Raw genomic sequence first — 12,353 nt, forward strand, 5'->3', positions numbered from 1 at the left:
TTAATCGGCACGTAAAATAAGCAATAATTACCGTGCACATGCAGTTTTTTAGGACATACACGTTAACCACTAACCCATAATGATTATGACTGTTTTTATCTCACCCAATTTATTCTGATTTAAATATGACTGTTTCAGATTTTACCACAAATAAGTTAAGTAAAGAAAAATGCCACGTAAGCATCAAAGATTCCATCAGGATTTAATATCAGAACTTAACTTATATCAGATTTTAACAGTCATCAGAACATGGCTTCTGTACTCAAAAAGTGAATATCTTTTTCTGTGATTCTTCATACAAATACTGATTTGTTTTCTTCAGAGTTTAATCATCAGAACTTCCATCAGAACTTGTCCTCAGAATTTATGCAAATGACACTTAACTGTTTGTCAAAAATAACTTAATCACCACAGTAATTTGCATCATTGATATGGAGTGAAAGTGTGTGCATTCATCAAAATAACAGATAAAGATTAAAGTCTGATCAACTTCAGTATATCTTAGAAATAAGGCATAACTAAAAAAAATGCTTAAAATCTGTCATCAATCATGATGTCTACTATAGAACAAATTTATGCATGAGTCCACCTCAACTGTTTGTGCTCATTTTATGCATCTTTTGACATTCCTTTTTACAGTGGCTTCTCAGTGTAAGTGAGTCACGACTGCTTATCAGAATTTATGTTATTATCAGAGTATTTCTCCAGTAATCATAGAGTGTGAAAAGTCACCAAGAATTTTTTTTGCTTTTCTAATGCATATTACTTAATATCAGCAACGCACTTGGGTCTTCCCTTCCATATTTTTACTCTAGATCTCACAGGAGTACCTGACTTTTATTCTTTTCTTTTCTTTTCTTTTCTTTTGATAAGTGAGGCTTATCAGCACTTAGTTCATTCTTAAGATTTACTGACATCAGAATTTGACAGATAAGAAACAAGAATATAGTTTGTGACTTAGAAATAAGATATACAAAGTAAACTTGACTAAGCTCAATATCAGAATCTGCATGTGTTAATGAGTTTCCACATAAACAACTGATTAAAATATGGGATTTCTAGTATGTTAAAGACTACTAGGTTAGCATCTAGCACAGTTATCCTCATTGGATTGAATAGCCACAGAACATTCAAAACACTTACCAGAGTATATAAATCCATATCAGATAACAATCAGCATTTAATGAATTTTCAAATTAAGCACATATTACATATAGATAATACAATCTGTAAATACTGATCATAAAGTCTGATGCATGAGAACAAAAACTAAGCAGATTTAAAGAAAGAACCTGAAACCATTCCAAGTTCATTTACCAATCTTATAAAAGCAGCTTCACACAGTGGTTTTGTGAAGATATCTTCTAGCTGTTGATCTGTTGGAACAAAATGCAATTCCACTGTACCTTCATCCACATGTTCCCTTATGAAATGGTACCTAATGCTGATGTGCTTTGTCATTGAGTGTTGAACTGGATTACCTGTCATAGCAATAGCACTTTGATAATCACGGTAAATAGGGATTTTAGAAAATTCTAACCCATAATCTAGTAACTGATTCTTCATCTAAAGAATCTGTGCATAACAGCTTCTTGCAGCAATATATTCTGCTTCTGCAGTTGATGTGGAGATTGACTTTTGTTTCTTGCTAAACCAAGAAACCAATCTGCCTCCAATCTGATTCCTACCTCGGTCTGGACATTCCTGTAGCTTCAGCCTATGATAATAAATATTCATGTACATCAAAATGCAGGACATGAATTAGACAAGCAACTAAATATATTGGCAACAAATTTTACATAAAAACAGTCATATTCACATTCATTAATTATAGCTATACATAAGTACTTGATCAGTTTAAGTATATTGGCAAAGTAATTTTTAACTTGATACATGTCAGTGTGCATTTACATATACTAGCTCTAATTTAGGCACAAAGCTCTACAAAGGAAGATTATGGTAAGTCCCTCGATCCCAGGGGTATAAAACATTCTAATAATACCATCAAGATGAGTGACATGTATAAATCTCTTTGAGCCTTATTAAAATATATCTTATATTAAAATAATTTGTGTCCATGTCTACAAGCTTTCAATTAGAGCTTTTTCTGCACTCTCATGGTCAAAAGAAAAGTTAATTGTTCAAGTTCTTGATAGTTCAACCAATAAAACATTAATGGTACTTAATTTAGCTCAATAAAACTAAATCTAGAAATAAACTAATTAGAATTAAGTTTGATAATTTGTAATGTACATTGCAGAAAAATGTAAAGGCAGGGTGCACCACAAAATTAGAACTTCAAGATCTAACGAGTAAATAGTAAATTAGCATAGAACTTCAAGAACCACAAAATTATATTGGTATATTTCTAACCATTCCCCCTACCCCATGAAACTAAATAAATAATACCAATAGAAACTAAATATCACAAACAAACCTTCAATTCAAAAAAAACTGAGAAACTAAATAGCATAAAATCTAATGTAAATACCAAGATTCAATTACTCAAGTACATTCCACTTCTATTGTTCTACTAATCAGTACATATCACATGTTTATAAGTATTTACAAACAAGGACTAAAAAACCAGCAGTATACTAACACCTACACAGAGAACTAACAATAACTTGCACGATTAAAATAATGATTATCCAAAAAAATATTGGTAGAAATACTAATCCAGCAAGAACCATAAATATATAAAATTGTACCTGGCCAATGTCTTGTCCAGTCTATTTACTTTTCCATCTTGCTTAAAAGGTTTAGTCTTTAATAAAAACTCGGCATTATAAACAGCACCAGGAGCTTGCTTCAAAGTCACAATATACACAGCACTAACATTATCTTGACAACAAATAGAAAGATGACAAGAGAACTAGAAATGAACAACACGATGTAGTTTAATATTCTTGTTGAAGTAGTTTGACATGTACCCAATGATAAATTTATAGGCAGCTGAACGGATTTTATCACCATAGGCAAAAATTAGTGTACTCAAAGTCCAAACTGTTGCATGTCTCAATGCTTGATTAGCCTATGATTGAAAAATAAACCAGATCAACCACTTTACATTATATGGAGATAACAAAGAAAGAGGTAACAAAAAAACAACTTATACCTGCTTATACCTTCCTCAAGAATGCGGTTAGCTCAATAATGACTTGCTCAAGGACACATGATAGGTCCAGGTGCATAATTCAATAGGTTACTAATTACTGCAGAAGCCACTATCATTCTCAGAATTTAAGGATATGAAGTGCTCAACTTGGTAATAATTCAATAGGTTAATAAATAATATATAAGGAATATAACATCTCTTTCTCCAATGTTTGGCCAGAAAGAGAGAAATTAATAGCACAAGAGACGCGTATGCTTTAGATGAACAGAGTACTGAACAATTAAAAAGCACAAGAGCAAAGTTCCTAGGAGTTTGCTCTAATAAATAGGGCTTTATCGTAACTCCAGGATCAGTCCAACAATGTGTTACACATCAAATGTATTTACATGCTTATTATCATACCGCTGGTAGAGAGTTATTTTCCTGACAAATTAGTCATTAAGGCATCAGGAATTCAATCACAGATCAAATAACATCTAATGCAACTATCCAAGAGCACCAAGGTCCACAAACTCAACTAATTATCAAGGATAACAATTAACACAAGACTTCAGAGAATAATCATTAACCAAAATAAGATATAACACCAAAATATAACTCAGAATAGTTTAAGTAGTCTTAACACTATCAAAATTCATAACCAAACAACTTGACAATGTAAATTATAGTAAGTCAGAGAGAGTGTACCTTTTCCACAATGATTATTCACATGGATGCAAATCAAATTAACTAACATTATAAGCATAATTCCTCCATATTACATCCAAATATTAAGCATTTACAGCCACAAACACAAAAATTGTTAGTAATAGAATAGTATAATCATCAATAACTACCATGCTGCTTGAAATGAGTTTGTAATTTCTCAAATGTCACCACTTAAAACTATATTAAACTCACTTCAAGCAGTATGGAGCCATTGATAGCAATAAAATTACGTAAATAGGGTCAGGGAATCAATATAAGCACAAACGCCACCAACTTGCGTGTAGAGAATCCATAATTATAACCAATTCATAACTTAATTATCATACACAATTCTCTACAAGCAATTTGGGGTAAATGTCACATATAAGATCATCAAGATGGTGCAAAGAACATGAATATCAATGTGAATCTATGCGTGTTTACTTGGAAAGTAATTGAAACAAAAATACTAAAATTTATCACTATAAAAACATTCAAGAAATCAATTTGAATCAGACTTCAGGATCTAGGGTTTCAAGGAATAAGCTCAAATCAAAGGGCTTTTAACATATAATACATATAACATCGTCTATAATACAAAATAAATGCCAATTGATCCAAAAATCATTGATTAATTTAGAATCGAAGCGATTAAAGAACTAGGGTTCATGAATTTTTGTTGTGTATATGTTGTGTACTTGATGATTTCATGAACAAAACACCTTGGTAGATTTTACTTAGTAAAATTATGTAGCACTCGACGGATAAGATTTATAGTCCTGACGGATGACTCAATATAGTCTCGACGGATGATGACTTATTATCCATCGAGTGAGTAGCTTATGTAACAATAAGTTTGTAGCACATTTCTGCATACACATTGTTTAGAATCTGTAGTAGTACTTAAGTCATGTTGACTTTAGTTAGATATGCAGAATAGGTTGATTAATTATACATAGATGATGTCTTGTAATTCTGCATAAGTGAAATGAAGTCAAGTGCCTGATTGCTACCCGACGGATAAACAACAATGAATTCGACGGATGATCAACAACCCGACGGATGATCAATAACTCGACGGATGATCATGAACCCGACGGATAAAAAATTCAAATATTTGTTGACAGTGACAACACAGTCACATGCGTCGAGTGGATGCAAATGGAATGTGGTAGCCTATTCAACTGGGTTTTCGAGAATAAAGAAGCATTGCCATTTCCATGCTATTATGAAGATATTCAAATATGCTGGAATAGAGTAATGAAGTAGCATTGTAATAGACTAGATAGTTTTAATTTTATCATCTTGTCTCATTACTTTGTAATCTTGGTGATATATAAACCAAGAAGTAGCAACTAAGGAATAATCTGAGAAAAAGAGCAGAGAAACATTTGTAAGCAGAATTTTTAGCATTTCTCTGCATTCTTAGTTATTCAACATTTGTAAGCAGCTGTGAGCTTTTTGCACACAGGGTTCTCTCGATATATTATATATCTCTGGTGGAATCATTCAAATCCACTAGAAAGTTTTTAAAGACTCTTATTTTCAAATACTTGTGTTTTGATTCATTTAAGTAACTATTCTGCACTGTGCTAATCAATTCACACTTATATATATATATATATTCGAGTTAGAACATTTTTAATCAAGAAAAAGTTTCAAGAATTCCATTCAACCCCCTTTCTGTAATTCTTGTCATATTGTTAAGGGACTAACAATTTTTCAATCTGGGAAAAGATGATTTGAGGATTGAAATAGATAAAATCGTGGCCAAAGAACATAAATATGGCTACATTTTTTATAGAGGTTGAATGGTTTGGCTGGAAATGGCAAAAATAGAGAGGGCGAGACAGAGAAAGAGAGAGAGAATGTAAGAGACGGAGACAGAGAGGGAAGGAGAGAGACAAAGAAAGAGAAATAAACCCCTTAATTCAACTTTTTCTCTTTTGTTAAATTTCAAACCCCCGCTTCTTAATTTTCAACTCTGCCCCCATCTCAAATCTCGGCCCAAGTTTTATTCAAAATAAACATCCGGCCCAACTTTTTTTTGTTCAAATTTAAATTATTAAATTCTTTTTTCTTTTAATAAATATTTTTTTAACACTTAATTATAAAAAAACTAAATAAATTCAACAATATATATTGTAAATCACTCCACTAGTGACTTGTTAAGTTATAGAACTTTTAATTGATCAATATATTATAAATTACTCCACTAATATTATTAACTTTAATAAATAAATAAAATATATTTTTCAATTATTAACTCATTTCTATGTAAATAATTATTAACTAGTCAAATTAAAAAAAAATCATCTTTAATTTTTATATATATGTCATTTTGGTAACACATTTTGACTATACCGCAACATCAAAAAATAGGGGTTGCGATAGACATGGGTTACAAGGCTATTATTACACTTTTGTTTGCAACCCCAGCGTGAACGGTTGCAGAATCCAATCTATGGCGTAGTGAGATTATTATTACATTGGAAACGAATTTTAAATCTAATTTAAAATCGTAAACAATGAGCGGCATCTAGTAATACATCATTGCTACCCAAATAATAATAATTGAATCGGTGATCGATTAAACCTTTCGTGAATAATGTATAATATAATATAATCCCTTTAACCACATATTATAGATTAAAATAGAGGCATGTAATGTGTGATGGCCTCAACCCCGGGGTCAGGAGTTGACGTCACCAACAACAATAATAACAATCATAAATCAGCCAACTCATTCATAATACATAACTACGACCCCTTTACCAAGACCTTTTCCAGGTTTAAGTATGATTTAGGCTGCAACTAATACAAACCAACTTACAACAATCTTTCTGACGCAGCTAACTTAACACAGCAACTCAACAGACCATCATTGGTCCAGCACAACTACCTCAGAGGAGCCTGACACGAGAGAAGCTGGAACTCTGCCCTGACTACTGCACGAGAATCTCCTAGGCATCTGCAATACATATAAAATATTCCACAAGGGTGAGCAATCAATTGCTCAGCAGTACCACTATATGAATAACAGTAAAACAGTTTAAAGTAAAACAGCGATAGGAACAGAGATTAAAACTTGCTTGCAAAATATGCAAAACAATTCATAAACTGGATACCAAAACTAGCATGCTCTGTAAAACAATAACGTCAGTAGTGTGCTGTGTATAAATACCAGAGTCCAATTTTAGCATGCTAATCATTTTATAAAACCGCTGTATCAACTACTTATGCTTTTATGTAAATCACAAATCTCAATAAGATACATAGCAGATATGTGAAGACAGCTGATCAGGCTATCAACACCAGACGGCTCTAACTGCCATCCTATTTACCTGTTCCGAAACTCAGAGACTAGCTAGGTCTCTGATCTGCTGGACTAATCGGTTTTATAGTGCGCGCAACCGAATTAGCCTCTTACGCCACCTCAATAGGCCTACTATGGCCCCAATGTATCCCATATCTGACCGTTTTATCCAGTTTTCAAAACACTTGTACCTATCTTATTTTCAAAATCATTTATTTAACCAGTACACATATAAAATCCAGTTCGCAAATCATTTCATTCGAGATAGGTACCTTTCGAAGTTACTTCTCCCCAAAACAATTTGAAAACAGTGATTTATAATTACAGGGGATATGTAACTTAAAATGTTTCTGTTCCATTACAAGAATAAAACATTTAGCTATTCATACGTACTGAACCATAAAAGAATGATCAGGGGTACTTGCCTTGCAGAGCTTTATAACTATCACTGACTGATTTTGATAGACTTGAACGTTCGGGCTCTTATGGAAAAATGACTGTCTCATTAGAAGACATCCCTGCTTCGCAGCAATCTATCTCAAGATAGTATCCAGGACTCTCAGGGTTCTTCACTTGGGAACCTCTAGGCACTTGCCGACTGATCACTAGATTATCTTAGTTCGATATCATTTCTTGAGTCCCTTGACTAAGACCTACAGAGCCGAAATACCTTACGTTAGACGTCTAGGTATGCTTGACAATCCTCGCTAAACTATTTACCCAATGATAACGATTCCCGACGCGTACTTATTCACATTATAATAACACACACAAGAATCAGGGTTCACGTTCTTAGAAATCGGGTTGATGTTTGTTTCCAGAAAATACTTATACTAATTATTTTACAAAATTAGAGTTATTGATTTTGGCAAAATAATTTACCACTACATACAATCAAGTTTCGCACGAAATATATGTATATACTTATTTATACTCGCTCGACGTTTCGATAATTACAGGGTATGTCTCGAATTTTTGAATTTAATTTCCAAAAATTCGGGCAGCACCTCCTCTGTCTATCGGCCTACCCGTCGACCAACTCGACGTCAAATCAATAACAACAATCACCACAATCTAACCCAATCAATAACAACCGCCATTCAACTTCACAAATTCCAACCACAATTCAACCCAACTAATTAATATTATCCGATTATTTACATCTCGAAAATAATTTACGAACTACATTAATATTTTAAAATTTTTAGGACTCAGATAAACATCATCACTGTCCACCGTCTGCTCGTAACGAGTCATCGCGGTACGGCGGTAAAATTTCGCGGGTACCCGATAAATTCTCGGGTTTCCAACACAAAATTTCACCGATTTATCCTTAAGAATTATTCCGCACGAACAATTAATATCATAAATATTAATCAAAAATCCAGCAGAAAATAGAAAATGAAATTAAAGACTGCAATAATCGAGCCCAACTGCAAAAACTAGGCCCAACAGTAGAGGCCCAAATCAACTAGGCCCAACTGTGAAGCCCAACCCAAGCCAACAGAGAACACAACCAACCCGCCGCACACACTGCACAGCCGCACACACTGCACAGCCGCACACACACGCACACATGCACACACAACTTCACACACAGGTACACATATACATAATTATATGTATATACACAACTGAATAACACAAATCGAACCAGCCAAGCAAGAAAGAATCGAGCGGCAGCTCACCGGAATCGGGCCGGAAAAACAAGAACGACAACAACCAGGTGCCACAACAAGGAAAATAAGAGAGCAAAAAGAGAGAACTGAGACAATCGAGAGAGAAGAGAGAGAATCGAGAGAAGAAAGAAACAGCCGAAGCCGAGAGACAAAGAATAGATGATGTTTATCTCCTCCCCCTTAACTGATTATTCACTCCTGAAATAACCAACGCACGGCACATGTCCAACTTTGTTGGATACGTGTCATTTTATTTTTGTTTTAACTGACCGCAGGCCTGAAACATCGTTTAATCTATTTTTAAGGGTACAATTCGTAAATAAATTTTAATCAGAATATTGCCAAAATAGGCTTAGGATGATACGAATATCCCTAAGTTATTTAAATCCTAAATTTCAAAATTTTAAAACAATTTTTAAAGTACGCTTATATCCGCTTTTTAACGAATAACGAAATAATGCGCGGGTGAAACGATTCCCGAAAATTCCAAAATGATTTTAAAATTCTCAGAATAACACGAGCTTAATAAAATATAAGTTTCGTAAAAGAATTCCTGAATTAAATATGGATTTCACCAATAAACACACTCAGAAAATTATTTAAAAATAAGTAATCAATGAAATATTGATTTCTCAATTTCATAAAATCCTAAAAATAATTATTGAAATTATAAAGTCATAAAAACAATTTTTAGAGACACTCCAAGTATTTATGAAAATAAAACTGCAGTAATACCATCTTTAACAACGATACAAAATCATATCATTCCTTAATAACCACACAATTCAATTCCATACACTAATAATCACATACACATAGTGACAGAGTAATAATCCACTGACTGAACCCACACAAATATTTTATTTAATTATTTATTCCATAATTACACGTTTAAATAAAAATATACGGGTCGTTATATATTTCCCCCCTTAAAAAGATTATGTCCTCAGAATCTGACTTAACCAACTAAGTGAGGATATTTGTCAAGCAATTCTGACTCTAACTTCCAGGTATACTCTTCGATTCAAGAATTTATTCAAGGCATACTCACCATAGACATAAATTCATTACTAAGGACTTACTTTTAACGATCTAGGATTTGGATCGATTATTCCGCGTAGAATAAATTTGGATGAGAGCCCATTGGCTCCTAATCAATGGCTTAAATAAAATCAGAAACATATCACATTAACATTGACACTTATAACATATTATATATATATATACTCTCAACATATTCTATATTTTCTAAATCATCTTTTCACTTTGGCCCTTCGTTTACGGATGATAGGTGGTACTCTCTTTTAACTCAATTTCCAAACATTTGAACACTGTTTACTCATTCCATCAATTAAGGCTGAAAGGTAATCTCATATCTTCACTTCTTCTTACCTTCAGGTATTCAAACTTTGCCTTCCACTCTTTCCAATTCTTCTATTAATTCCTCAGGAATCTTAACTATATTCATTTCTTCTCTCCTATTCAAGACATCGGTTCTTAAATGGACCTTGCTTAGTTTGTGATTACTCAAACAACCGTGCTCCTGACCAGAACTTCATACTCTTAAGGTTTAATATACAATTGCTATTGTTCAACCCCTTTGCGGTATTTCTTTTGGTTTTCAACTTGGCCTTCTTTAGCCCTTAGATGGCGAGGATGTTATCAATAAATAGGATTATACCGTGCAAGTACTCCTGATGCACCATACTCCTTAATTTCTTATAGACAACTGATACACTCGTTACTCCGCCTATTATCACCAACACTTACAGCACTCATAACTCATTCTAATTGCAATCCTTGGTATGTCCTCAGGCTTACCTTTAGCTGACAGTAGTCTGATCTTATGTCTTCCATCAAGAACCAACACGTTCCTTTCATAAATAATCAATTCTATGCAGGGTTACTTATTCCTATTTGTCAACTTTTCCAACTTCTGATAATTATCACGTAAAGTCATCAATCCATTCTTCTTTCCTATAGATTACATCAGTGCATTACACGGAATGCACCTTGCCTCATTATTCCTTCATCCCACAATCCTGAAATTTTCTTCTTAATATCCCTTATATGCGCTAGTTACGTCTTACCTTCTTGCTTATGTTCTTAAATACTTATTCTAATGTTAGCTTCCGTAGATATTATCGTTTGCTTCTTCTGGTAATCGATTATTTCCCTGGTTTCTTATCAGGGTCCTGAGCAGCTAAACCTTTAATCACATTACAAGTCTTAGCCTTGGTTGTCCTGGACATCAAACCTTTTGATGCACTACCCTCCAATGCTATCTCAGAAAGTACTTCTACAATTCTTGGCAACATGCCCTACCTTCCCACATTTGTAACAGACGACTCTTGGATTTCCCACCTTACATTCTGACGCATAATGTCTTTTCTGACTACACCTAAAACATTCAGTATTTCTCTTACACCTTCCATCATGCCTCTTACCGCATTGCTTACACTCCAATATAGGCGACTTAACCGAATTGGCATGATTAGAGCTGGCTGAGGTGTTACTAATTCTATTTAAAGAAATACTTTTCTCTCTAAATTCTTTATTCTTACTTCTTCCGACCTTTTTATGAGACTTCTGACTGGATCCTTCTTAACCTGACGCTTCTTCCAGATCATCAATCTTTCATTTCTTTTTTTTTCTTCTTTTTTTTTCTCTAGCAGCTAACTTCTGAGCAAATTCAATTACTAAGGCGGCCTGAACTACGGAAGGATACGTCTTGAGTTGCAATGCTACCACTCCACTACGAATTTCAGGCTTCAATCCTTGTTGAAACCTCCTTGCTATCTGAGCTTCAAAGCACACATAGTCTGGTACAAATCTAGCCAACTCTATGAACTTCGCCTCATACTCAGCTACACTTCTGTCACCTTGCTTCAGTTATAGGAACTCAATCTCCATTTGATTCTTTACGCAGTTAGGAAAATACTTTTCAAAAATATAACTCAGTAACCTAGCCCATGGAATAGGGCCTTCTCCTTCTAATGCCCTGGTTGACTCCCGCCAGTAATTTGCTTCATTTTTTTCAAGAAATAGCTCGCATAATCAGTCTTATGATTCTCACTTACTTGAACAAGATTGAAAGCTTTCTCCATCTCTTTTAACCATGCTCCAGCAGCTACTGGATTAGGTTCACCTTTAAACTCAAAGGGTTAACATTCTAAAAAGATTTAAAACTAACACTTCGGTTCACTCCGTTTTGTTGCTGCAACAGTAGTTGTTGTTGCTGAACTTGTTGGATTAACTGCAACTGTTGTTGTTGCTGCTGATGCAACAAGTCTAGGATTTCATTTATAATTGGACCCCCTACAAAACTACTACTATTTTCTTTAGACTGGGTAACTTTCTTGGGTGGCATTTTCTTGGAATATATAAATGAATTCTTTCAAAATATAGCAAAATGTTTAACAAAAGATATCACCGTTTGAACGGTGCACTTGTATCAGGAAAATGCTGCCCAATAAAATACCTATGTCTTTAATATCGGGGCCCATTTACCAAAGAAATCTATATTAATAGCACCAGCAATCACAGTAACAAT

Source organism: Apium graveolens, chromosome 2, assembly GCF_009905375.1.
Source record: "Apium graveolens cultivar Ventura chromosome 2, ASM990537v1, whole genome shotgun sequence".
Classification (NCBI taxonomy): domain Eukaryota; kingdom Viridiplantae; phylum Streptophyta; class Magnoliopsida; order Apiales; family Apiaceae; genus Apium; species Apium graveolens.